Source organism: Canis lupus, chromosome 9 (genome assembly GCF_003254725.2).
Source record: "Canis lupus dingo isolate Sandy chromosome 9, ASM325472v2, whole genome shotgun sequence".
In the NCBI taxonomy this organism is placed as follows: Eukaryota; Metazoa; Chordata; class Mammalia; order Carnivora; family Canidae; genus Canis; species Canis lupus.
Window position 1 is genome coordinate 4,467,718 of NC_064251.1, and position 23,487 is coordinate 4,491,204.

Sequence of the window (23,487 nt, forward strand, 5' to 3'; positions counted from 1 at the left end):
CAATACAACATGCCTGCTCAGCCTTAGGACCCCTCCCCCGCCACAGGCATGGGTGCGTGTGCTTACACGTGTGCGCGCATACACACACACACACACACACACACACACTAGCTAGAGCCAGAGACTAAGGCTTGTTTGTTTGGGAAGTAACCCTAGTGAACAGGAGTGAGGGGCTGGAGGAGTGGACAGGGGAGGAGAATGAGTCATCAATTTTGTCACTGCCATTGGCCGCTGCTGGGTGATTTCACCAGGACCCTCTCAGAAGCCGTGTGAAATGCACCTCAGAATTGTCTGCGTGGGACGCCTGGGTGGCTCCGTGATTGAGTGTCTGCCTTCGGCCCAGGGCGTGATCTTGGAGTCCCAGGATCAGGCTCCCTGCATGGAGCCTGCTTCTCTCTCTGCCTGTGTCTCTCCCTCTCTCTCTCTATGTCTCTCATGAATAAATAAATAAAATCTTAAAAAAAAAAAAAAAAAGAATCTTAAAAAAAAAAAAAGAATTGTCTGCCTGGAAGGGCAGAGAGGAAGTGTTTTTCCATTCCCTCCTGTCCCTTGTGGGTTCAAGCTGACTTCTTAGGCGTGAACCTGCTGGTGCTTCTGGGTTGTGGGTGGGAGTGCTGGCCAGCCCCAAGGTGGCCCCAAGGACTCTTGGTCCTGGTATTCACAGCCCTGTGTAGCACCAGTGTGTTCCAGCTCTTGTGGATGTAGCACCGCACGTTGGCCATCAATCTAGAGAATCTACTGCATCCTAGAGGGTATAGCCCAGCTACGCCACAGGATGTCACCCCGATCAGGTGGCTGTGATGAGCCTTTAGTGAGCCATACTACTATTCTTTCAGCTCAAACGTTTCCAGGTGATGGGGTATTTATTTTTAAAAACATTTTTAATTAATATATGTTAGTGATCTCTACACCCAGTGTGGGGCTTGAAGTTATGACCCTGAGATCAAAAGTCACATGGTCCTCCTACTGAGCCAGCCAGGCACCTCGGTGGAATATTTACATGGTAAGACCAATGGCTCTCATGGTCATGTGCACGTTATCACATCGCCTCTGCTTCTGGGAGTTGGGGGTGGAAACTGATTGGGACAGGAGGGCACTTTCTGGGCTGATGGTAGTGCTCTGTTCCGTGATGGAGATTTGGGACACATAGTGTACGGAATCTGTCAAAACTCAACGAATATGCACTTAAGATATGGGCATTGCATTGTGTGTTCATTTTGCCTCAAAAGAAAAAATGTAAAACATACAGCTCAAGTGAATGATAGGCATGCGAATTATTCAGGGGAAATGTACCAGTGACAGCAATTTACTTCTTTTTTGTTTTAATTTTTTTTTTTTTTTTAAGTAATCTCTAGGGCAGCCCAGGTGGCTCAGCGGTTTAGCACCACCGTCTTCAGCCCAGGGCCTGACCCTGGAGACCCGGGATCGAGTCCCACGTCGGGATCCCTGCATGGAGCTTGCTTCTCCCTCTGCCTGTGTCTCTGCCTCTGTCTCTCTCTGTGTCTCTCATGAATAAATAAAATAAAATCTTTAAAAAAATAAATAATCTCTACACTCAACATGGGGCTCAAACCCACCACCACGAGATCAAGAGTCTCACACTCCACAGACTGAGCCAGCTCTGAAATGCAAAAATGGGGGTGCCTGGGTGGCTCAGTCAGTTAAGCATCTGCCTTAAGGTTCAAATCATGATCCCAGGGTCCTGGGATGGAACTGCATCAGGCTCCCTGCTTAACGGGGAGCCCGCTTCTCTCTCTCCCTCTCCTACTCCCTGTGCCCCTCCCATGCTTGTGCACACTCTCTGTGTCTGTCAAATAAATAAAATCTTAAAAAAAAAAAAAAAGAAATGCAAAGATGCACTGATAGTTGGATGGAAGTGTTACAGAATTCAAACTTGTCCTTGTACTTGACCAGCAGTGATCCAATGTCTGAGATACTGGTTTTAAAGCAAAGAAAGTTTTGTTATCGGAGGGGCAGCCTGATGAGAAGGCAGGGGAGCTGCCTTCCCCAAGCTGCATTGCCCTGCTGAGTCTAGGGGCAGCTTATGTACGTGAGAGGTGGGGAAGGGGGTTCTTGAACACTTGAGGGAGGGGGTTCCTGAAACAATGTGGAGGTAAGCATTCTTCTGGACAAGGAGGCACTATCTGGGGCCTGGTGTGATCAAATACACCAAGACAAATGTCACCTTCAGGTCCCCATTGGGTTTCTACAATCAGTAGGTAAACAGGGAGTGGGGATAAAAAGCAAAGTTAATCATTGATCGTGCATGAGGTTAAGAGGTGCAAAAAACATAATTGAGTAAAGAGCAACGCAGAACGTGCGGCTAAGGTAGCAATGCAACGAATACAACTATGGTTCTGTTTATGTTTTCAAAACAGGAGCCAAGCATCTGGCCTCATAGGGAGGAGAGAGGACCGGACAAAGCAGGAGCAGCTGAGCGTTAAAGGTAGAATCTAGACGGCAGAGCCGTGTGTTCGCTGTCAACGTTCTCCGCTTTGCTGTCTACCTGAAACGGTTGGGAACAGAAGGCGGGGGCAAAGGGTGGGAGACAGCTGGGGGGAGAGCCCCCTGCGCGTGGGTCCCAAGGCCTCACTCTCACCCAGTGAGGCTCCGGGTCGTCAAAAACAGAGCAGGACAAGCTGCGGCCTTGACTTGGCTGCCGCGGATCTTGACGGTTTGACCCGTAGGGGAGGCAGGGCTGCAGGGAGCTCATAATTGGTGAGCACAGGCTTTTTTTTTTTTAGCACAGGCTTTTAATCTTGCAAAACAATTTTGCAGCAACCCACATTGTCCAAATCGTGTCCACTCGGAGGTGAAGGGTTTTCACCTACCGTTTTGGGAGGCCGTGTCATAAATGAAAAACACGGGTCCGGACTCGGATCCGATTTTCAACATGGGCTGTGTTACCCATGAGCTGGGCTGCCTCAGGCAAGTCGCTGAACGTTTCTGTGTCAGTCTGTCCCCTCGTGTGTAGTATGGGCTGAGTCACGCCTCGCTCCCACGCAGGGCTGCCCGGAGCCCCATCTGTAAAACCTGCTGTGCGGGCACAGAGACGTTCTCAGGAAGTGGTGGGTTCCCCCCCCCCCCACCTATGTAAGTCCCCTTGCCCCGGAGTGTTTGATTTGATCCGGGCCACGCTTCGGAGGGACAATCTAGGCAGGGATGTGGGCCCGGAAGACCTCTCATCCAGCACCGCGTTTCTGACATGGGCTCCTGCCTGGGTCCTCTCCGTCCACTGCTGCTCAGCGTCCTGATGCCTGTGGAGCTTGACAAGAAAATCACCTCCTTCTCCCGGGTGTTCCGCAACACGTCAGCGGCTCTATTATTTGCTACATTTCTTTTCTCCCCATATCTTTCTTTCAAACACAGCAGCTGCAGGAGTGAGCAGCGTGTGCACGTTTTATTTTTTTATTTTTTTTTTGCGGGTGCACGTTTTATTTTATTTTTTTTTAAATGGGGACATGACCCTTTTTTTTTTAATTTTTATTTATTTATGATAGTCACAGAGAGAGAGAGAGAGGCAGAGACACAGGCAGAGGGAGAAGCAGGCTCTATGCACCAGGAGCCCGATGTGGGATTCGATCCCGGGTCTCCAGGATCACGCCCTGAGCCAAAGGCAGGCGCCAAACCGCTGCGCCACCCAGGGATCCCAATTCTTCCTCCCTCTGTGGATTGCTTGGCGAGTGTCCGATTGGGTCACGGCCCCGGGGGATCCTGTGTGGGCCGAGGGGGTGCTTGCAGGTGTGGCGGTGGGGGGGGACCTGCGCGCCCCCTTATCGGCCTCCCCCCGCGGCTCCTCCAGGCCCGGCTGCACCTTTCACAACCAGAGCCTCCAGGGTGGGTCCGCTCCTTCCTGCTTCAGTGAAACACTGGTGGTGGGGGGAAGGGGTGGGGGGGAGAAGGGGGGGATCGATCGCTCCTTCTTCCTTCTTTTCCCCCCTCTCGTTTGTTAGGGCTTCCAGACACACATGACCTATTTATACTCTGACTCGGAAAGGAGCTGGCTCCGGAGGATGCCTGCCGGGTAATTGAAGTGAATGGCCAGCCGGCTCTTCAGTCCCGACAAGGGCATTCCTGGAGAGTCGAGTGCTCCTGCCAGCTCTGCCCGAGGCTTTCCGGAGGCCCCAGAAGCCATTCTGTTTGGTCCCAGGCTACTTGAGATGGTGGCGAGCTGGATGGTCCCCTCGGGAGCTCAGGAACAGCCTTTGTGGGCAGGGAACGATGGGGAAACCATCCTGCCTTGTCCCCCAAAAAGTTTTCCACTCTCTTCTTTGTTGCACCCGTGACACTTTGCCCAGGATCAAAGTCAGTGAGGCAGGAGGAGCAAACACAGACTCTCAAGTCAGACAGTCCTGAGTTCAAATCCTAAGTCCCCACCTGTGGTCGATGGATGAGATCTTGGCTTCTGACTCTCCACTCACTCCTCGTAAGGGAATTAGACCTTGCAGCCCTTGGTGTGTGAGCCTGGTGACCCTCCTGCTGGAATGGGCCTGGCAGGTGGCTGCGAAAGAGGGGGGGGCGACGGGGACGACAACTGTGTGGCCCCAGGTGGGGCCTTTGGCCGATCATCTGTTTCTGACGTGGGAGACAAAGGTAGAAGGAAATGTAGAGAAAAATTTAATGTCTTTATAATCTGCAACCCATCAACAAGTACTAGAAGGGTATAACATTCCTCCAGGAAGCTCCCAACTGTTTTAATATTAATGCCTCGCTGGAGGGGAAAACAATCTTAGCTTGACAATAGCCAGGCCTCCAGGATCCTGTGAGTCTTTAGCATATGAAAGTCCTTTTGGACTTTATCTTACTGGTCCCCAATCCCACAGTATATAATCAGCAGCACCTGACGATGTGGGGGCAGCACACAGCAGCAGCTCCTTCTCCTCCTTGCTCCACTTTGGCTCCTTTCATAAAATCACTTTTTTTTTTTCCTTTGCACCAAAGACATCTCAAGAATTCTTCCTTGGCCGTTGACTCCGGACTTCGCCAATATTCCAAAACTACATCATTTCTGCTATTCTTTCTCCACCCACCACAAGAAGGACGTGCTCTGGGTCCTGCTGGCCCCAGACAGGCACAGATGGAGGCCTCCCCGAACCCAGCCTGCAGCCCGGAAATAGTCCTAGGAGACCCAGAGAACTGTGAGGGAGAAAAATCAATGTTGGCAGGCTTTGCCTAACTTTATCTTTAAAGGATCGGCTACTAATTATTTTAGGCTGTGAAGGCCAGATGGTCTCTGTTGCAACTCCGTAACTCCGACGGTGTAGGGCAAAGCAGCCACAGACAATTCGTACACAAATGAGGGTGGCTGTGTCTAATAAAATTTTATTTGTAGACATCAGCATTTGAAGGATACATGAATCTCTCATGTCCCAAAATCATCCTCTTTGAGTTTTTTTTGACCATTTCAAAAAAAGTAAAAACCATTCTTAGCTTGTGGGCTTAGAGGAATCGGCTGGATCTGGCTCACAGGCCATGGTTTGCCGACCCACCCCCTGGGCCCCCAGCAAATCGTTGAGCTTTGTAAGATTTCTTTGTTCTACAGAGACGGATTAATAACACCGTTCTGATCATGCAATCTTGAACAAAACACCCTCCCTAAATGTCAATTTTTTCACCATAAGATGGAGGCAAAAGTAGAATATTTCTCTCAGAGTAGATGGAATAATGTATAGGAATTGCTTCATTATAAATGTTTAATCTATTGGGATTTTATTCTATGTTCCAGTGCGGAGGGGCACACAGTGGGGCTCCAGGGGATGACTGTTGGCATTGGCAGGGTCTGTGAGGAGACGCCATGGAGGGCAGGCTCCTAGCTGGGTTCTTGCCGGGCTCCCATCTACCCTGTTCTGCTCTCAGGACAGACTGGGGTGTGGAGAAGGCGTCCCCGGGAGAGCCAGGCCCGGGTCTTCTGGAGTATGGTGTGCATGCAAATGTAGGAACTCCCATCCACTTCCAACCCGGAGCATTCCCATTCCCAGGGCAGCACTCTCGCTGGAACATGGGCAAGTAGGGACTGGGATGCAGTAGCCCGAAAGAAAGGACAGGGGGTCCCCCAACCTGTGGCTCCTTGTGAATGACCATGACGCCGAGGACAGGCAGCGATCGTGAACCGCCTGGGTGTGCTCCACCAAGGGCTAGGGGCCCAGAGCATTGGCCGGCCTGGGGTGATGAAGTTTTGTAATATAGGTGAGGTCCTGAGCTGATAACCAACAAAGAATTTTTGAGACATCTTTGTGCAAAATGGTGGTTTTATGAAAGCCCGGGGACCGGCTGCCCCAGGCCTGTGAGGGGTGGCTGATTATATCCCTGGGAGTCAGGAGATGGTTAGGGAGAGTGAAAGTCTCTAAGGAATCTTGGAAGCAAGGTTCCCAGGACCTTGAGGGGGTGCTGGCTAATGTTGGGAAAAGGTCACTCATTACCGTCTAATAAAACCTGAGTCATGAGACCTTCAGATGCGTACCGGTGGGTCATGTGCTTGGGGGGTGATCGCCGACGCGTACCTTGGGGGTTTAGAGATAAAGGAAATTTCTGAAGGAAATTTATATGTTAAAGTAGATTCACAGGATCCTGGGAGTTGGGCTAGGATTGCCTTTCGCCCTCAGCAAAGTATGAACATCGAGGCAGCTGAGTCCCTAGAGGAAAGTCACTCTGTCTCTTTCAAGGACTTGTCGATGTGCTGCCCTAGGCTTGTGCTTTGTCCTCAGCCAGCCCTGTTCCCCCATCATGGGGGACACGGGGGTCCTTCAGCAGGGCGTTCTCAGCCACGGACACGTCCAGCGTGAGTCTGAACATCACCCTAGAGCAGTGGGAGGGGAATGGGCCTGCCATCTCCACGGAAACCACCTTGCAGTCAGGCCAGAACCGGACCAAGGCTGAGAGAGCCAGGCAGCCAGCACACTTGCCTCAGGCCACAGCTGGGCCGGGGCAGGCCGGGGCAGGCTGGGGCAGGCCATGGGACCTGAAGGCACAGAATCAGACTGAGGTCGTGGTTTGAGGCCAGGAGGGAATTTCTAATAACTGAGAGAGACCAGAAGGCAGTGGGACCTGCCTGAGATGTCAGCAGGCGATGGAAAGTGGAATTTGACAGAGTATGGCTTATGGCATTGATTAGGGAACATGTAAAACCATTTTATGTGGTTATGTTTATGCCTTGGAGCCTGAGACCGCTCGGTAAACCAGTTACACATTTGATTACGATCCTCAGGGTGTCCCTCCACCCCGTCTCCCCACTCCCTGCCAGCGGAGAAATGTTGCAGCTGGTTTCAGCCTCTTGCTGGAGGAGGGAAGGCGAAGGAGGGGAGGGAGAGAGAAGCAGAGGGGTGGCTTTTTGCAAGGACACACCTGGGCCCAGCTCCAGGCTACCATCTCCCCTGAGCTGGTGAGTGTGGTCCCCTGACTGCCAATGGGATTTTACTCCACATTGTGACCTATGCGGGTTATGAAAACGTGCAAACACTGGGGCACCGTGTGGCTCAGCGGTAGAGCGTCTGCCTTCGGCTTGGGACATGATCCTGGGGTCCCAGGATTGAGTCCCGCATTCAGACTCTGGGCATGGAGCCTGCTTCTCTCTCTGCCTCTCTCTCTTTCTGTCTCTGTGTCTCTCAAGAATAAATAAATAAAACCTTAAAAAAAAAAAAAAGAAAACATGCAAACACAGCTAAAAAGACAGTTTACACTTCTGAGCCCAAATGAACCAAATGTTAGCTTTCTTTCTGGGTCGCGTCCCTGCTTTCTCCCTTAAAAATTCCCATGCACAATCTGAGACCCAGTTTTAACTACGACTTCCCCACGAAACTGCTTCAGACTTAGGAATTGGAGGTGCAGGCCCTAACTAATGGACGTGAGGCCTCCCCAACCTGCCTGAAACGCAAATTAATTACAAAACATAAAAGCGTGTTATTGTATTCCTAAATTTGTTGACCTGGATTTACGCCCCAGGTGCTTGGAAAGCTTTGCAACTTCCAAACTTATAAACACCCATGCAGGAATTTTAGTACTTGAATAGTTTTCTTTTTTTCCTCACTGACACCTATGATGCAGGTGGAATTAATCTGGGTGTAAGGATGAAGGCAAGAAGTAAGATTCTGAGACAAATCTGTGTACCCCAGAATCACCTAATGTGGCAGTTCTCGTGTCGCACCTGACAGGTACTGTTTGCAGGGCTGACATGCCCCTGGGAGCCTGTGCAGGTCTAAGCAGACGCAGGACACCCAGGACAGAGGCCAGGACACAGAGACAACAGCGTAAGTGGGAGGGTGACTGAAGGGTGGCATTCTCCAAGGCACATGGCAGAAAGAGAAGAGCAAGTGTGTAGACCCGAACCTGGGGGGCGATGCAAACAGGAAGGAGAGTCCTCAAGACGACAGATGGCGGGAGAGCTAAAGGAAGGTTAGAGTTTCATTGACAGAGTGGCCACATATTGGGGACAGCCTGATTGTTGGAGCTGTTTATGCAGCTGCAGCCAAGAGCAGCATTTTGGGGGCAGCACGTTGCAGAAGCAAGAATGTGGGCTTTAGGGTCTGCCATCCTGCCTTGGTCTGGGTCTAGCTGAGTGACCTTGACCCGGTTAATTGCCCTCCTGTGAAAGCCTTCATTTCCTCTTTTATGAACTAGAAACAATTCCTGTCCCCGGGGTTGTTTTAAGGATTAGGTGAGATTTCTGTGAGCTCCAGGAGGACACCCTGTGCCAGGGAGAGGCCGATAGGCTAGTTCATTTTTCTTGCCTCCCTTTTCCTTTGTGTGTGTGTTTGTGTGTGTGTGTGTGTGTTTTAAGACTTTATTTATTTATTTGATAAAGAGAGGCCCAAGTAGAGGGGGAGCAGCAGGCAGAGGGAGAGGGAGAAGCAGGCTCCCCGATCCCAGAACCCCAGGATCATGACCTGAGCTGGAGGCAGACGCTTTACCCACTGAGCCACCCAGGTGCCCCTACCTTTTCCTTTGAATTCCACAAGAGGGAAGCTGGGGCTAGGAACTCAAGGATACATTATTTCTTCAGCTAATGAGGTTAAAAGGCATTGTGGGTGGGTCGCTTTTGGGGTCAGAGATGGTGTGACCAGATTGTTGGGTGTGGGTGTTATCGGGGATTCTCTATCACACCCACCCTGGAGGGGAACGGAGCGCCAATAGCACCTGCACCGCCCTTCCCGGGGTGCCGTGTCTGCAGGCCACGTATGTCTGTCTGCCTGGAGGAAAGAACGATGGGGTCAGAAGCTCTGCCTCCAGGACCAGAGGGGACTTTAGGAGCCACCCCTGCTGGTTGGAGCAAAATAATTTCCATGTGCATCCGCCTCCTGATTGTAAAATAGACACATCCTGACTGGCTCAGCCCGAGGATCACGTGCCTCTTGATCTCGGGGTCCTGAGTTCGAGCCCCATGTTGGGTATAGAGATTACTAAAACTAAATAACAATTAAAAATAAAATAAAATAAAATAAAATAAAATAAAATAAAATAAAATAAAATAAAATAAAATATGGGACACCTGGGTGGTGCCATCAGTTGAGCGTCTGACTCTTGATTTTGGCTCAGGTCACGATCTCAGGGTCGTGAGATTGAGCCCTGCATCCAGCTCCACACTCCATGTCTGCTTGAGATTCTCTCTCTCTCCCTCTGCCCTCTGCCCCTCCTCACCCAAATAAATAAGTAAACCTTTAAAATAACATAAAATAAAACAGACGCACCCACAAAGTGGATTTGTAAAGGTTTATGAGTGAGCCAGGCTTACTGGGGCACCTCCTCAGCTCTCGGGAGTGTCACTCGCTGTAAAATGTGAAGCTACATTACCAAGAGCAGATATGAATAGCCTGTAGGTGCCTAAGAGCCAGGTCTTGAAGTCATCTCGGGGCTACAAGGACGTTAGTTGCCTCTTGTGTCATGTTGCATGGTTCCAGCTAGAGAGATAGAGACAGAGAGAGGTAAAGAGAGACAAAACAGATGGGGGGGGGGTGAGGGGAGAGAGAGAGTGCACGCCCGAAGGATGGACTCTCAAGATAAATAAAATAAGGTCCAATTTTTGCCACTCTAGGGTTTTCATTTCTCAAGCTGCCACGGATGTCCGTGGCTGTTTGCACTCAGGCGCAAACACGACAATCCCGCAGGGCCTGGGCCCCACGCCAGCCTGAGTGTGACTGGTCACATGTCACTTCTGAGTGCGGGACCAGGTTCCTGCCAGACAGCATCCTTCAGCTGTGGTTGGAGGGAACAGAGTGTCTACACCCGCACTCCCAGATGGGGATCTCTCTCCTTCCTGCTGGAAATGCCCCAGCAGACAGAAGCCAGTGGGGCCAGGGAGACTAGAAGTCAGACACCGTCTCTCTGCATAAGCGCCCTAACCAAGGGTTCCTAGAGCGAGGACGCTGGGTGGTCGTGGGACGTGGGTGCAGGTGGAAGGAGGTTCGACCTGCTGGAGGCAGAGGGAAGAGGCCTCGGAGGGGATCTGTGCTGCCCCGGCTTGGCAGTGGCGGAAGGTGGAGGGCGACACACTTCTCATCCACCGGAGACACCTTGCTGGTGGGTCACCAGCGAAAATGTTTTGGTCTATTGTCTGTTCAACCCATAGAGCTTGGGTTCCACGAGTGTGGGGAAGATCTGTTTTATTTTATTTTATTTCTTAAGATTTTTATTTATTTATTCATAAGAGACCTACAGAGAGAGGCAGAGACACAGGCAGAGGGAGAAGCAGGCTCCCCGTGGGGAGCCCGATGTGGGACTCGATCCCAGGACCCCGGGGTCACGCCCTGAGCCGAAGGCAGATGCTCAACTGCTGAGCCACCCGGGTGCCCTGGAAGATTTATTTTAAATTATGATATCCTCAGGAATGAGAGCAGGGCACAGAGTGGTGCTGAAGATATTTGGGGAATGAATGAAGAAAGGCATCAGCCCTGAAGACAGTGAATACCCCTGAACGGCGTCACAAGGAACTGTGACCTCACCCCATTTGCTCCACAGGCACCAGAGCTTGAGAATCACATCTCCACGGACTGTGGCCCATGTGGACACCTGTCCTTCATCTGCCCCAACAGCTGGGGGGTCTCTGAGGTCCCCAGGGCTCAGACTGCCCTGAGGCTGTCTCCCCCCTCCATCACCCCGCAAGTGGTTCTGGAAATCTCCTTTATTCTGTTTGCAGGGCAGAGATGCAAAGGGACAGGGGAAGGTTACCTCCAGGCCCTCCTCTGATTTGCTTAACGGGTTTGAAGAAATGGTGCTTCTCGCAGCGTGCTAAGGGGGGCTTGCAGTCGCATGGGTTACGGGCAAATGAAAACACAAAAGCAGCCCTTGGCATTGAGAACACCCGCAGCACGTGAGCGGGGAGTGGGGTACATGCAGCGGGGCGCTTGCAGGTGACGCACACCTGGGGCTCCCCACCACTTCCCCAGCCCTCGGCCCCTCGGCTTCTGGAGCAGGAGGCGTGGGCACAGGGTGGCAGTCCCCTTGCCCCGCGGCTCTGCCTCCCACCGGCCTCCTGCTCACCGCGTGGACCCCCGGCCCGGGTCTGCGCGTCCACGAGCCACCCGCTGCGGCGGGGGTGGGGTGGGGGTGGGGGAGGGTTATCAGCGCAAAACACTCCGGCTGCTGGCGTGTTTTATGGGATTCCCAAACCGTAGCAAGTGGAGGAATGTTTTTCCCCTGCGCTTCCCTCAGGAGAGAGAGAGAGAGAGAATGAGAGAGAAAGAAAATGAGGTTGGGAGAGATGAAAGGCTTTTTTTTCTTCCAAAAATTGGAACCTCACTTCAGATGAAAATAATGCATCTTGAAGGTCGTGATAAGATAGAGGTGAAAATTGCCCGGGCCTAAGCCGTGCCTCCCGTGCCTCCCGCTTATCTCCTTGTGCCCCCGTCGGGTGGAGACCGTGGTTTCTGCTGATTGAGAAAACCCCGAGGAAGGAACAAAAGCTGTCTTTAAAACATGGTCTCCGAGAACATTAGCCTATTTTTTTAAAGTGTTTCATTTCAAGGCTTCAACATGTTCTTTTTCTATTTCTTTCTTTTTCTTTTTTTCTTTTCTTTTCTTTTCTTTCTTTCTTTCTTTCTTTCTTTCTTCTTTCTTTCTTTTTTTTTTTTTTTACAATTCCACGAGGCCATTGCGGGGAACAAAACAAAATGTGGCTGCTGCCAATTAGTGCCGTGTCTTACTTGTCGAACTGCTCCATCTTTTGTTAAGCCATAAATGCGCTTTTTTTCCAAGCCACTTGGCTTCTCGGATGCTGGATATTTAATTTGCTCAGAACATTCCCGCAGATCAGGCGATTTTAAACCAGCATTTCATTAGAGCCTCGTGTGATTGCGCGTGGAGCCGGCCCACGGGGCGGGCGACCGCGTTGGGGTGAGGGCAGTCTGCTGTCTGACTCTGCAGGCCCGGCACCAGCTCCCCAAGGCGGTCCAGGGGGGTCCCCAAGGTCTCAAATGTCCTCCCCTGGTCAGCGCGGCCCGCACCGCCGGCCTTCGGTCTTCCCCAAGGCTCTTGGGCAAAATCTGTCGTCAGCATACAAAATTGGTTGACGGGGGAGCGTGAGTGGCTCGGATGGTTAAGCATCTGCCTTCAGCTCAGCTCATGATCCCAGGATCCTGGGATTGAGACTCCCTCCCCCCATTCTGCTCCGTGGGGGCCCTCCCTCTCCCTCTGCCCTCCCTCCCGCTTGTGCCCACGCGCGCTCTCTCTCTCTCTCTCTCTCCTTCTGTCTCAAATCAATCAATCAATCAATCAATCAATCAAATCTTCAAAGATCAAAAGTGACTGACGACTTGACCCAGAAAAGCCTGACTTTCTAGAACATTCCTTGTTACACTCAGCACAGTTGTGCCTCAGAGGCCCACCTGGACAAATCGGGCAGTGCAGACATCTTCTGAGCCCTGCTGACCATGAGGAGTTTCTGCTCAGCTGAGGGGCTTGAGCTCGGTGGTGTTGACCCTAAAACACACTTGCCGCCCATGTGATGGCAGCTGATGCTGGCCTAGCTACCTGCAGGTGCGGGGAGGCGGGGGGGGGGGGGGGGGGGGGGGGGGGGGGGGGAGGCGGGGCGAGAGAGGGTGGGGCCCGGGGGCTGGTCTGGGGACATGTCACATGGTAGGAGCATCTCTGTAGCCTTTTAAAGATGGGGGATGCCTGGGGGTGCTCCGGGTTGAGGGTCTGCCTTTGGCTCAGGTTCTGATCCTGGAGACCCGGGATCGAGTCCCATGCCTGCTTCTCCCTCTGCCTGTGTCTCTGTCTCTCTCTCTAAATAAATAAAATCTTAAAAAAATAAAATAAAGATGGGGGACGATGGAACTGAATGTGGGAGGTGAACAAGCCAGCTGTGAGGGACATTTTGAGGTGGGAACAGACAAGCCCAGTGTGGAGGGTCAAGACCGGGGCGTTCGTCACAAGGGGAGCTTGTTGTTGACCCCAAGGTAAGATGGTATCCCAGTAATGCGCCATCCATCTGAGGGCTGCTGTGGGCTGAATGGCGTCCCCCCAAAAGACACGTTCAAGTCCTCCCCCCCCCCCCCGGGAATGTGACCTCACTTGGAAATAAGGTCATGGCCAATGTGATCAAATCAAGATGAAGATGTCCTTGCGTGGCGTGGACTAGAGCTCTAAGCCAGCACAACTTGTGGCCTTGTAAGAAGAGGAGACACGTGCACACATGTGCACAGGGGCAAGGCCACCTGGATTGTCGCCGTCTTCCAGAAGCCGGGAGAGACGAGGCAGGGAACAGACTCTCAGGGCCTCCAGAAGGAGCCAAGCCCTCTGACTCCTTGGGTTTGGACATGGGGCCTCCAGAACCGGGCGAGGACAACCGGGGTGCTTTAGGCCACCCCACTGAGGTCGTTTGTTAGGGCAGCTGCAGGAAGCGGATACGCCAGGGCTTCTAGATTCTAGCAACAGCAGAGAGGTGGGTGGTGGCTCCTTTTCCAAGACTCCCCGAGTGAGCAGCAGGGTCAGGATGGGAACCCTGGCCACCCGACTCCTCAGAGGGCCAGCCCAGGGCAGGATGGCTCTGTGCCCCTTGCCGCCTCTGCCAGGACACAAACCCACTCCAACACCTCCAAACCCGTGACACCTTTCTCTCCTGGGCCCCCGGGGCCCACCTCTGCCTTCCACATCCCTCTTGGGCTCTGGCCACACTGCCCTCCACACCCTCTGGCCTCTCTGGTGGGCAGAGGGGTGGGGGAGCCTCCCACAGATGGGATGCCAGGTGCCCACGGTTCGAGGCCTCAGCAGAACGAGCCTCGGCAGCCGCTTGCTCCTCACGCAGGCCCCCCCCCCCGCCCCCGGGGCCACACCAAGACTGTTGCCTTCCAGAAGGCTGGCCCTGGGTTTGCCAGGTGGAGACTCTGAGCCCCATCAAGCTAAACTACAGCATCATTTTAAAGGTGCCTAGACTTCGGCTCTCTGTTCTGGAACACTCCTCCCTGCGGTGAACCTGGGGGCCACTAGATGGCAGTAAAGACCGAGCCTGGACTAGTCTCACCAGAAACGGATGGTTTGGGGGGAGACCCAGAAAACCCACTGCAGCAGAAGGGAGGGCACCTGAGCCACCCGTGTTCATGAAGGGATGGAGGGCCAGGAAGGGGAAGCAAAGGACCAATGCGTGGCGGGGATGAGCTGGGAGCCTGATGATTTGGAAGGAGGTCCTTTGAGGAGTCCACCTGGTTCTTCCATCTTGAAGCAGGTGTCTCTCCAGAGCCCCAGGCATCCTTTGCAGAGAGTATGGAGCCCGGGACTGCTTGCTAGACGGTGCACACCTGTGTGTCAGGCCAAGGAGACCCAGGGAGATTGGGGGTGACGCCGCAACAGGGCAGAGCAGAGGCTGCTGGGGCCCACGGGCCCGGGGAAGAAGCCTGGCACCACTCCCCACCGGTAATGACCCCATAAAGGTAACTTACCCTTTCTTCACCTGTGAACGGGGGTAATGACAGGTAACTTGGGGGTGATCATGGCAGGGTCACACGAGACCATGTAAGGAAAAGATGCACAGTACCTGGTACCCAGCTTAGCTCAGAACATGTGCCATTAGCAGCCTCACCAGCTTCATCATGCGTGTTCTTGTTTCTTTTTAAGTTTTGATTTTTTTTTAGTAATCTCTATGCCCAATGTGGGGCTTGAACTCACAACCTCAGAGATCAAGAGTCACACGCTTGTCTGACTGAGCAGTGAGATGCCCTCATGTTCATTGTTCTTAATGGCTTAGGGTTCTCTTAGAAGATGAGTCAGATGTAAAAAAAAAAGCAAACCAAACCAAACCTGACTCATTTGCTGCATGGTGTGCACACAGGAAGTCCAGCTTTGAACTGCAGCGTGGTCAGCCCGGCCTCTTCCTAGATCTCTTCCAGGATGGCTCCTTCCCATGGATGGTTCAGCATCGCCTGCAGATGTACTCACACTCCCTCCCTGAATGTCAAGGAGGATCCTAGGGCACCAGGAAGGGGCCTCCACCTGCTTTAAACTGTGATGGCTGAAAGTGATACTGGAGTTGTATCTGAAGTTTGACCCCAAGGTCAAAGCCAAGAGGACCAGTCATCCAAACCAGACATTGACCTAAGGGCCAGGCTGAGAGTGGGAGTCATGTGTGGAGCCACATGGGAAAAGAATGAGGCCGGGCAGAGGTCTGGGAGGCCACGGGGCTTGGAGATCAGAGGGCCGACAGGCTGGGGAGAAACCCTGAAAACGTGGGGAGTGGCAGCCTTTTAGGTCATCCTGCAGTTGGTTTGTATGGCTGGCTGATGAGGCCAAGCAGTGCCACGCAGGCTCGAGGAGGGAGTATTGTTGGGTTCTCCACGTCCGGAGGGCTCGGGGGTTAGGTCAGAGGCCCATGTGTCCCTTCTAGGAGCAGCTCCAACACAGAGTGTTCTCTCTCTCTCTTTCTTTCTTTTTTATTTTATTTATTTACTTGAGAGAGAGAGAGAGCAGAGGGAGAGGGAGAAGCAGACTCCCCACTGAGCAGGGAGCCTGACATGGGGGCTCCATCCCAAGACCCTGAGATCATGACCTGAGCCGAAAGCAGATGCTTCACCGGCTGAGCCACCCAGGCACCCCCAGAGTGTTCTCTTTCGATAAATGTCTAAGAGAGAAAAGTAACCAGCAAGTAAAAGCGTGACCCTCCTGGTCCCTTTGAACATGGTGCCCTCAGTCACTTCACACACATTAGACAGGGTCCTTCCAGTTAGTTAGCTCATCGGATCTTTGGGAACCTTAGAGGAGAATGACTTACCGGTTGCCAGCATGCCAGGCCATTTTCGATTTCCCTGGGCCGAAATCATGACCGCCTAGTAAGATATTTCACGGGCTCTTTGGACCTGGTGTTGACAGTGACAAAGAAGCAAGAGGTAAGGTTAGTGAAGACACTTTAGTTCCTAAAAATAAATCCAACAATAATAGCTACCATCAGTCAGATGTATACGATGAACCAAGCATTTTGTGTATGTTAGCTAATTTAATTTGCAAAGACCTGCTCAGAGAGGAAGCAAAACAATAACTCATCCTGCAGATGGAGAAACTGAGGTCCAGAGGGTTGGTGGTGAGGCTTCAGGTTGCAAAGATTACTTAAGGCACAGTTCCACTTTCCCCAAATACCTCTGGTAGAACCTTAGAGATCACATGAGGACGGCTCCATGGATAAGGCAGTTTGGGCAACGCTGGGTTAAGTGAGGTGCAGCGGGGGTCTTTGTGGAAGGATTTCCCGAGGCTTCTGCTGAAGCCCAAGTGGGTCACCGAGAAAGGAGGGTATGGAGGGACAACAGTTTCAAATGCTGTTTGACCACACAACCTTCCTGGGAACCACTGGTAGGATTTGGGTTCCAAAGCACACACTTTGGGAAATGCTGCTCCCTTGGACTCTGGAAGAGTGACCCTCACTGGGGTTAGCAGAGGAGTGGCTCCCCGGAGACGTCCTCCCTATCCTGGAACCTGTGGAAATGCTAGTTTTGTGGTGTGCAGGAAGAGATTGGCCTTGGCCAAGGAGAGATCTGCCCTTTGCCCTCAGCTCCTGGGAAGTTACCTCGGGGCCCTTGAAAGGTCCTGTCTGATAAGAGAGCCTTTGTTTCCCTGGGGATCTTGGGCCAGTCAGATAGTCTTTGAAAACAATGAGTTTTAGGGTTGGAGCCTTGGGCCACACGTCGGAGCTTGACCTCTGGAGGGGCTGCAGACAGAGGTCAGCCCTTTGGCCAGGCATTTCTATTTACATGGTGAAACCCAGTGAAAACTCCGGACCCTAAGGCTCAGGTCGGTGTCCCTGGCTGGCAATACTCCACCTGTGTTGTCACACATTGTTGCTGGGAGAATGAAGGGCTGTCCACATGGCCCTCCTGGAAGGACACCTGGAAGCTCACGCCTGGCCTCTCCTGGGCCCGGCTCCACCAGCCTCTTACCGCTGCTGACTTTAATCTATGTCCTCTCACTGCAAAACAAAACAAAACAAAACAAAACACCCCACATGATCATGAGTATAACAGATTTATTTTCTAAGTTCTATGAGTCTTTCTAGTGAATTATCAACCAGAAATTGGTCTTGGGGATTCCTGAACTTTGCACATGGCAAAAGGGACTTTGCAGGAATAATCAAAGTTAGAAATCTTAACGCAGGGAGATTAGGTTGGATTATTGGTAGGGGGCCTGGGGATCTAATCACATGAGCCCTTCCTAGTAGAGAACTTTTTTCCAGCTGACATCCGAAGAGGAAGCAGAGAGATTTCATGGATGACAGGGACTCAACCTGCCATGGTGGGGCGCGGGGGGCAGGGGGGTCATGAGAGAAGGAGTGTCAGCGTCCCCAGGAGCCAAGACTGGCCCCAGCTGACAGCCAGCCAGGAAGGGGGATCCTTAGTTCTACAACTTCACAGAATTGAACTTGGCAATTACCTGAATGACCTTGGCCATCACCCGAATGACCTTGGAAATGGTTCTTCCCAGAACTCCCTGATCAGAGGCCAGCCTGGCTGACGCCTTGGTTTTGCCCTTGTAAAACCTGGAGCAGAGAGAAACCGGTAGAGCCTGGACATCTGACCCGTGACCTGATAAATTTCTGTTGTTTTAAGCTGCTAAATTTGGGGCAATTTGCTACAGTAGAAAGAGGAAATTAATACACTCACCCAACATGGACTCTTCCCGTTCCTGTTTTCTGGACCAAATTGCAGGACCTCTGGCCCTCCTGCAGTAGTATTCCATCTGTAATGTCTCCAGGGTCTGTCTCGTTCTGCCCTGGTTCCCAGGGCGAGGCCTGGAGCCAAAGCTCAGAGGTCCTTTTGAAGTTGTCTGTATAAAATAGGGTCTTTGAAGCCTGGAGGGAGAGGGAGGGAGGCAGGGAAGATGTGCTTGGCCCAACAAAAGCTATTTTAGATTCCAACACAAAGATTCCAAATCTAGAAACCTTCTCCAGCACACAGACTGCATGGAAAATTAAAATTGCTTAAATATAATTATCTGGCTTTATGCTGAGTTAAAGAAGCCTGACACAAAAGAGTTCATTCTGTGTGATTTCATTTCTGTGAGGTTCTAGAAGAGGCACAACTGATCTTTGGTGGTAGAAATCAGAACAGTGGTTGCCTTGGGGGTGGGGGTGGTTGGAGGAGGGGGGGATTGATTGGCACAGGGCACGAGGGAACTTTCTGGAAGACAGAGATGTTCGGTATTTTGGTAAGACTGTAGGATATGTATTTGTTAAAAGTTATCCAGTTGTATACTTAAGATACATACATCTCAATGTATGTAAATTCTCCTTGGATTAGAAATTAGGAAAAAAAATTAAAAGGATGGCTTAAGAAAAAAATTGAGTCTTGTGAACGAGCTTACGTCATTTAGAGGAGAGGTGTTAACGGCCTCGCAGATAAAGAAAACACATCTCTCTGCAGCATCCAAATAACACACTTCAACCGGCAGGACTGGCTCTGGGGTCCAAGGGCGATTGACAGATGGTCTGTTTCTGCGGCTCCGTCCCCGGTGGGTCCCGACTGGATGGGAAGTTCATCAATGTCATGGGCTGAGAGAGGATGGGAAATTCTGCTGTGTGGTTTAGGGCTGCCCAAAGCAGGGGCTGGAGCACAGGAGGTTCTGAGGCGCCTGTTGGGGGGGGGGGTTGGGGAGCCACCCCCACCCCACCCCAGCTGCCATTGGTGTGCAGGAGAGACTGGGAGGGTGTTTGGTGTTCAGAGGAGTCTGCTGGTGGTAAGGAAGCACTTCCTCCAGCACTGGGGTTTTTATAGTGGTAGGTGATCCCTGCTGACCTTTAAGGTTGGGTTTGAGCTGGCTGTGCCTGCTTACCTGCAGGGGGGGTAGGAGTAGTGTCCTTGGGAGGGGCGGGTGGGGGCTGAGAGCTCGGGTGGCCCTGCCTGCAGCTCCTTGGAGCACCAGTTCTAACCGCATGAAGGGGAAGGGGTATACCCGACCTCCCTTGCCAGGCCCTGGGAGGGTCTTGACAGGGTTGGTGTTAGGATGCCAGGATGATCTGGGTCAAGGCAGGCAGCAGGGTGTGCGCCTAAGGGAAGCCCAGCTCCCAGGGCAGACCTGGGCAAACAGGACCATTCCTGTCATCGGTCCTAAGGAGGGGATGGATGGATGTAACACAGATGGGGATGCAAAGTGGAGGGGTGCGGAAAACGGGCCAGAAGGAGGTGGGGAGGCGGAGTCTGGACCTGAGGCCACAGAGCCTCTCAGAGGGGCCAGCAGCAACTGCAGGTGCGTGGGGCCTGGGAAGGGTGCTTGAAGCTTTCCAAATGCATCTCCCACTGAGAGCAACTGGTTTCAACATAGACTCGAGGAAACCCAGGGCTGGCATTCCGCTTTCCTTTTTTAACCTCTAGATCGAGGGGTGCATTGGTAGGTTTTAATTACTGACTCTCTGGACTGAAGTAAAAAAAAAAAAAAAGCCATGATTTATAGTATTTACCAATTTCTGTGCTGTAACTACCTCCACTGTGATGGATTTCAGCCTATCAGCATGAATAATCAGAGTTACCACCCTACGGATACAATAGAATCCTCAGGAGCACAGAGAGCCCTAAAATGTAGTAATTAAGGTGATGAGCTTGAGTTTTCCTGACCTTCTTATAGAATCCATGTCACTTGCACGGTTTATTTATCTATTTTAAAAATAATGGTTGCGTTCAACAATTGCTTTACCAAAGTCCTGAAAATTTCACAAGCTCGTGAGCAAGTATGAGTTGGCTCCGGGACCGCACCGTTAGACCAAATCTGAGAAAAAAGCCAGAGCAGCTCCAAGCTGGGAGCCTGGGCAGTAGCCAAGCCATTGAGAAGTTTGATCTGAAAAACGTTTTTTTTTGTTCTTTGTTTTCTTTTTTCTTTTTTCTTTTTTTTTTGTAGCAACGCTCTCTGCTGAGATCACACAGGCCCTGGGAGTGGCAGGAATGGGATAGGCCCTGAGCAGGCATCGGTCCAGGAAAGGGGCACTTACCCCCACCCCCACCCCCCATGGTGCCCTGCCACTCATTCTTTGTGGATGATTTAACACCTCATGTCTTTGTGCCCTGACTTAGAGTTTCAGTTCAGCTCCACGCCCTCTAGGTGGGTCTCAGCGTCCAAACTTAGCTGAAGGTTTTAAGCTCCTGGGATGTCCGGATAGCGAGTCTCGGCCTCAGCTGGACATTGAGATCACCTGGGGGGCTTCTAAAAAACTCTGGGGATCCCTGGGTGGCTCAGCGGTTTGACACCTGCCTTCGGCTCCGGGTGTGATCCTGGGATCCCTGGATTGAGTCCCACATCGGGCTCCCTGCATGGGGCCTGCTTCTCCCTCTGCCTGTGTCTCTGCCTCTCTCTCTGTGTGTCTCTCATGAATAAATAAATAAAATCTTAAAAAAAAAATCTGAGGCCTGGGTTATACGCCACTCCTGCATTCAGAATTATTGGCTTTCAGTTGCATCCAACAGTGGGTGATTTTTTAAAAACTCACTGGGTAGTTCTTTTTTTTTTTTTTTTTTTTCCACTGGGTGGTTCTTTTTTTTTTTTTTTAATTTTTATTTTTATTTATTTATGATAGTCACACACAGAGAGAGAGAGAGGCAGAGACACAGGCAGAGGGAGAAGCAGGCTCCATGCACCGGGAGCCCGACGTGGGATTCGATCCCAGGTCTCCAGGATCGCGCCCTGGGCCAAAGGCAGGCGCCAAACCGCTGCACCACCCAGGGATCCCTCACTGGGTGGTTCTAATGTGCAGCAGAGCTTGAGATATGATTTACATTAGTCAATTCATTCAAACGTTCATTCATCCAATGCTGATCTCCTGTATGCCAAGTCCCCGATATGACCTAGGCCATTGGGGAAATAGATGAAGAAGCCATCGTCCCAGCCCTGAGGAATTCATAGGAAAAGTCCTGTGGGGAAAACAGGTCACCGAGTAGAACAGTCCTGGTGTCTGCTCCCCAACACTCATGTGTCTGTAGTAGATTTGCAAAAATTGACCACAAAGTTCCTTCCATGCATGCATGAGTGTCCCTTTGCAATGTGACCTTGCCGACCCTTTCATCCAGAGATGAGTCTACTGTATATCGCCTTGAGTCTATCTAGCCTTGTGATTTGCTTTGACCAACAGAATGTTCCAGAAGCAGCATGTGATGGAGTTTAAGCAAACCACATAGTTCGCGGGAGCTGTCTTCCACATGACTGCCCTCAATTCGGACCCCAGCCACAAGTTCAGGGGGTGGCTATGACTTTGGGGGTCCCCACAAGCAACCTCCAGTTGGACACCTCACTTAGAATGACTCACAGAGCTCAAGAAGATGTTATGCCTGGGGTTATAGTTTTATAATAGCAAAAGGTTACAAAGTAGAACCAGCCAAGGGACAAAGTGAATGGCGGGTAGGAGTCCAAACCTGCAGCTTCTGGTCAACCTCCCCATGGAGTTCTGGATGGTGTAGCCTCCTCCTGGCTACAGCACACAAGAGTATTGCCAACGAGGGAAGCTTGCTGAGCCTTGGTGTCCAGAGTCCCACTGGAGCTTGACCTCACCCCATCACATGCTGACCTACAGTTATCGGCTCCTCTGGGGCTTGCAAGTGATATGGCATGTCTCAAAGCCCATCATGAATCACATTGTTGGGGTTCCCAGGGGTCAAAGCCCCATCAGGCAAGATACTGCAGAGGCCTAGAGATCACCTCCCAGGAGCCAAGGGCAGAGGCCAGACCTCCCTCCGGGTGAGGTTATTCTGAGCCTAGACCTCAAGAGGCTTTGTAATTTCCACATGTGCCCTCTTGGAATGTTCCTGCCACCAGGCTGGGCTCCCTGAGGGGGAGAGGCCACATGGAGGGAGATGCCACCTCACAGCCAGCACCTGCTGCCAGACTGGAGGAGCGAGGCCATCAGACTGTCCGGGCTCTGTAGAGCCACCAGATGACCACAGCCACGAAAGTGACCCTAGGCTAGGTTGCCAAAGAAAGTATAGGATGCCTGGGTCAATTTGAATTTTATACAATGAATAATTTTTGAGCATAAATAATTGCCCAAGACATACTTATACGGACAAAAATTATTTGTTGTGTCTTGGCAATTAAAATTTAACATGCCATCATGCATTTTTATTTGCTAAATCTGGCTGTCCTATCAGAGGTGAGACCGTAGAGGACCCAGCCATTGCAGCCCAGCCTGAACTCTTAGCCTATGGAGTCACGAGCAAATAAAATGGTTATTGTTTAGGATGCTAAGTTTTGGGGGTGGTTTGTTCCACAGAAATAGATAATGAGGGACCATCCCAAACGGTTGGCCTCAACCAGGGATTCTCAAAATTTACCATGGCGTTAGAATCTCCTGGAAAGTCTATTAAAATGCCATTTGAAAAAACTGATAACATTTCAGGTCTCACCTAGATAAAAAAAATATATAAGATTTTATTTGTTTATCTGACAAGGAGAGAGCGAGCGAGCACAAAAGGGCGAGCAGCAGGCAGAGGCAGACGCAGAGGGAGAAACAGACTCCTGATGGATCAGGGAGCCGGATGCAGGGCTCGATCAGAGGACCCTGGGATCACGGCCTGAGCTGAAGGCAGATGCTTAACCAACTGAGTCACCCAGGCGCTCTAAAATGTCTTTTTTTTATATAGAATCATATGCTTCTCATTTTATACAATCTTAGGAATTCGTGTTGAGGGAATTTTTATTTCCCTAGGAAATTAGAAGTTCATCTCGTGTTGAACAGTGGTTTAAACCTCGGTAATTATACTAATTACAGCTAATAAAATTTAGCTTAAAACATGCAGGCTGCTGAGGCTCACCCCCACAGCTTCTGATTCAGGGGTTCCAGGATGGGGTCCAAGAATCTGCGTTTCTAACCAGTGCTCCCTCAGCACTGAGGCTGATGGTCCGGGTACCACACTGGGACCACCGACCGCTGGTCAGTTTGATGCAGGATCACACTGGCTCAGGGACGAGCATGTGAGCATGTGACTCCACCCTGACCAGTGAGCGCCGAGCAAGTCTGCGGAAGCGCTTCTAAGAAGGGTTTTCATGACTCTTTTCTTCCTTTGGATGCTGTTGTCTGGATTTGATGCCCGGAGCGACCTCAGCCAC

The 23,487-nt window shown here is 51.5% G+C and overlaps 3 long non-coding RNA genes across 4 annotated transcripts; 1 reads left to right on the plus strand and 2 right to left on the minus strand.

Moving 5' to 3' along the window:
• Nucleotides 1-2,284: 2,284 nt before the first annotated feature.
• On the plus strand, nt 2,285-6,451 carry LOC118355693 (uncharacterized). The gene is made up of 2 exons (XR_004818700.1): nt 2,285-2,446; nt 4,942-6,451. It is a non-coding gene; the product is annotated as an uncharacterized LOC118355693 (long non-coding RNA).
• Nucleotides 2,834-18,452, minus strand: LOC112672853 (uncharacterized). Of its 2 annotated transcripts, XR_004818702.2 has the most exons (5): nt 18,066-18,452; nt 17,836-17,941; nt 17,229-17,374; nt 16,190-16,274; nt 2,834-4,575 (listed from the first exon to the last, which is right to left on the minus strand). It is a non-coding gene; the product is annotated as an uncharacterized LOC112672853 (long non-coding RNA). The 2 variants fall into 2 exon arrangements; XR_007412794.1 differs by lacking the exon at nt 17,836-17,941 and having other exon boundaries at nt 18,066-18,434.
• Nucleotides 9,689-16,181, minus strand: LOC125755705 (uncharacterized). Its single transcript, XR_007412800.1, has 2 exons — nt 15,223-16,181; nt 9,689-9,890 (listed from the first exon to the last, which is right to left on the minus strand). It is a non-coding gene; the product is annotated as an uncharacterized LOC125755705 (long non-coding RNA).
• Nucleotides 18,453-23,487: the final 5,035 nt, after the last annotated feature.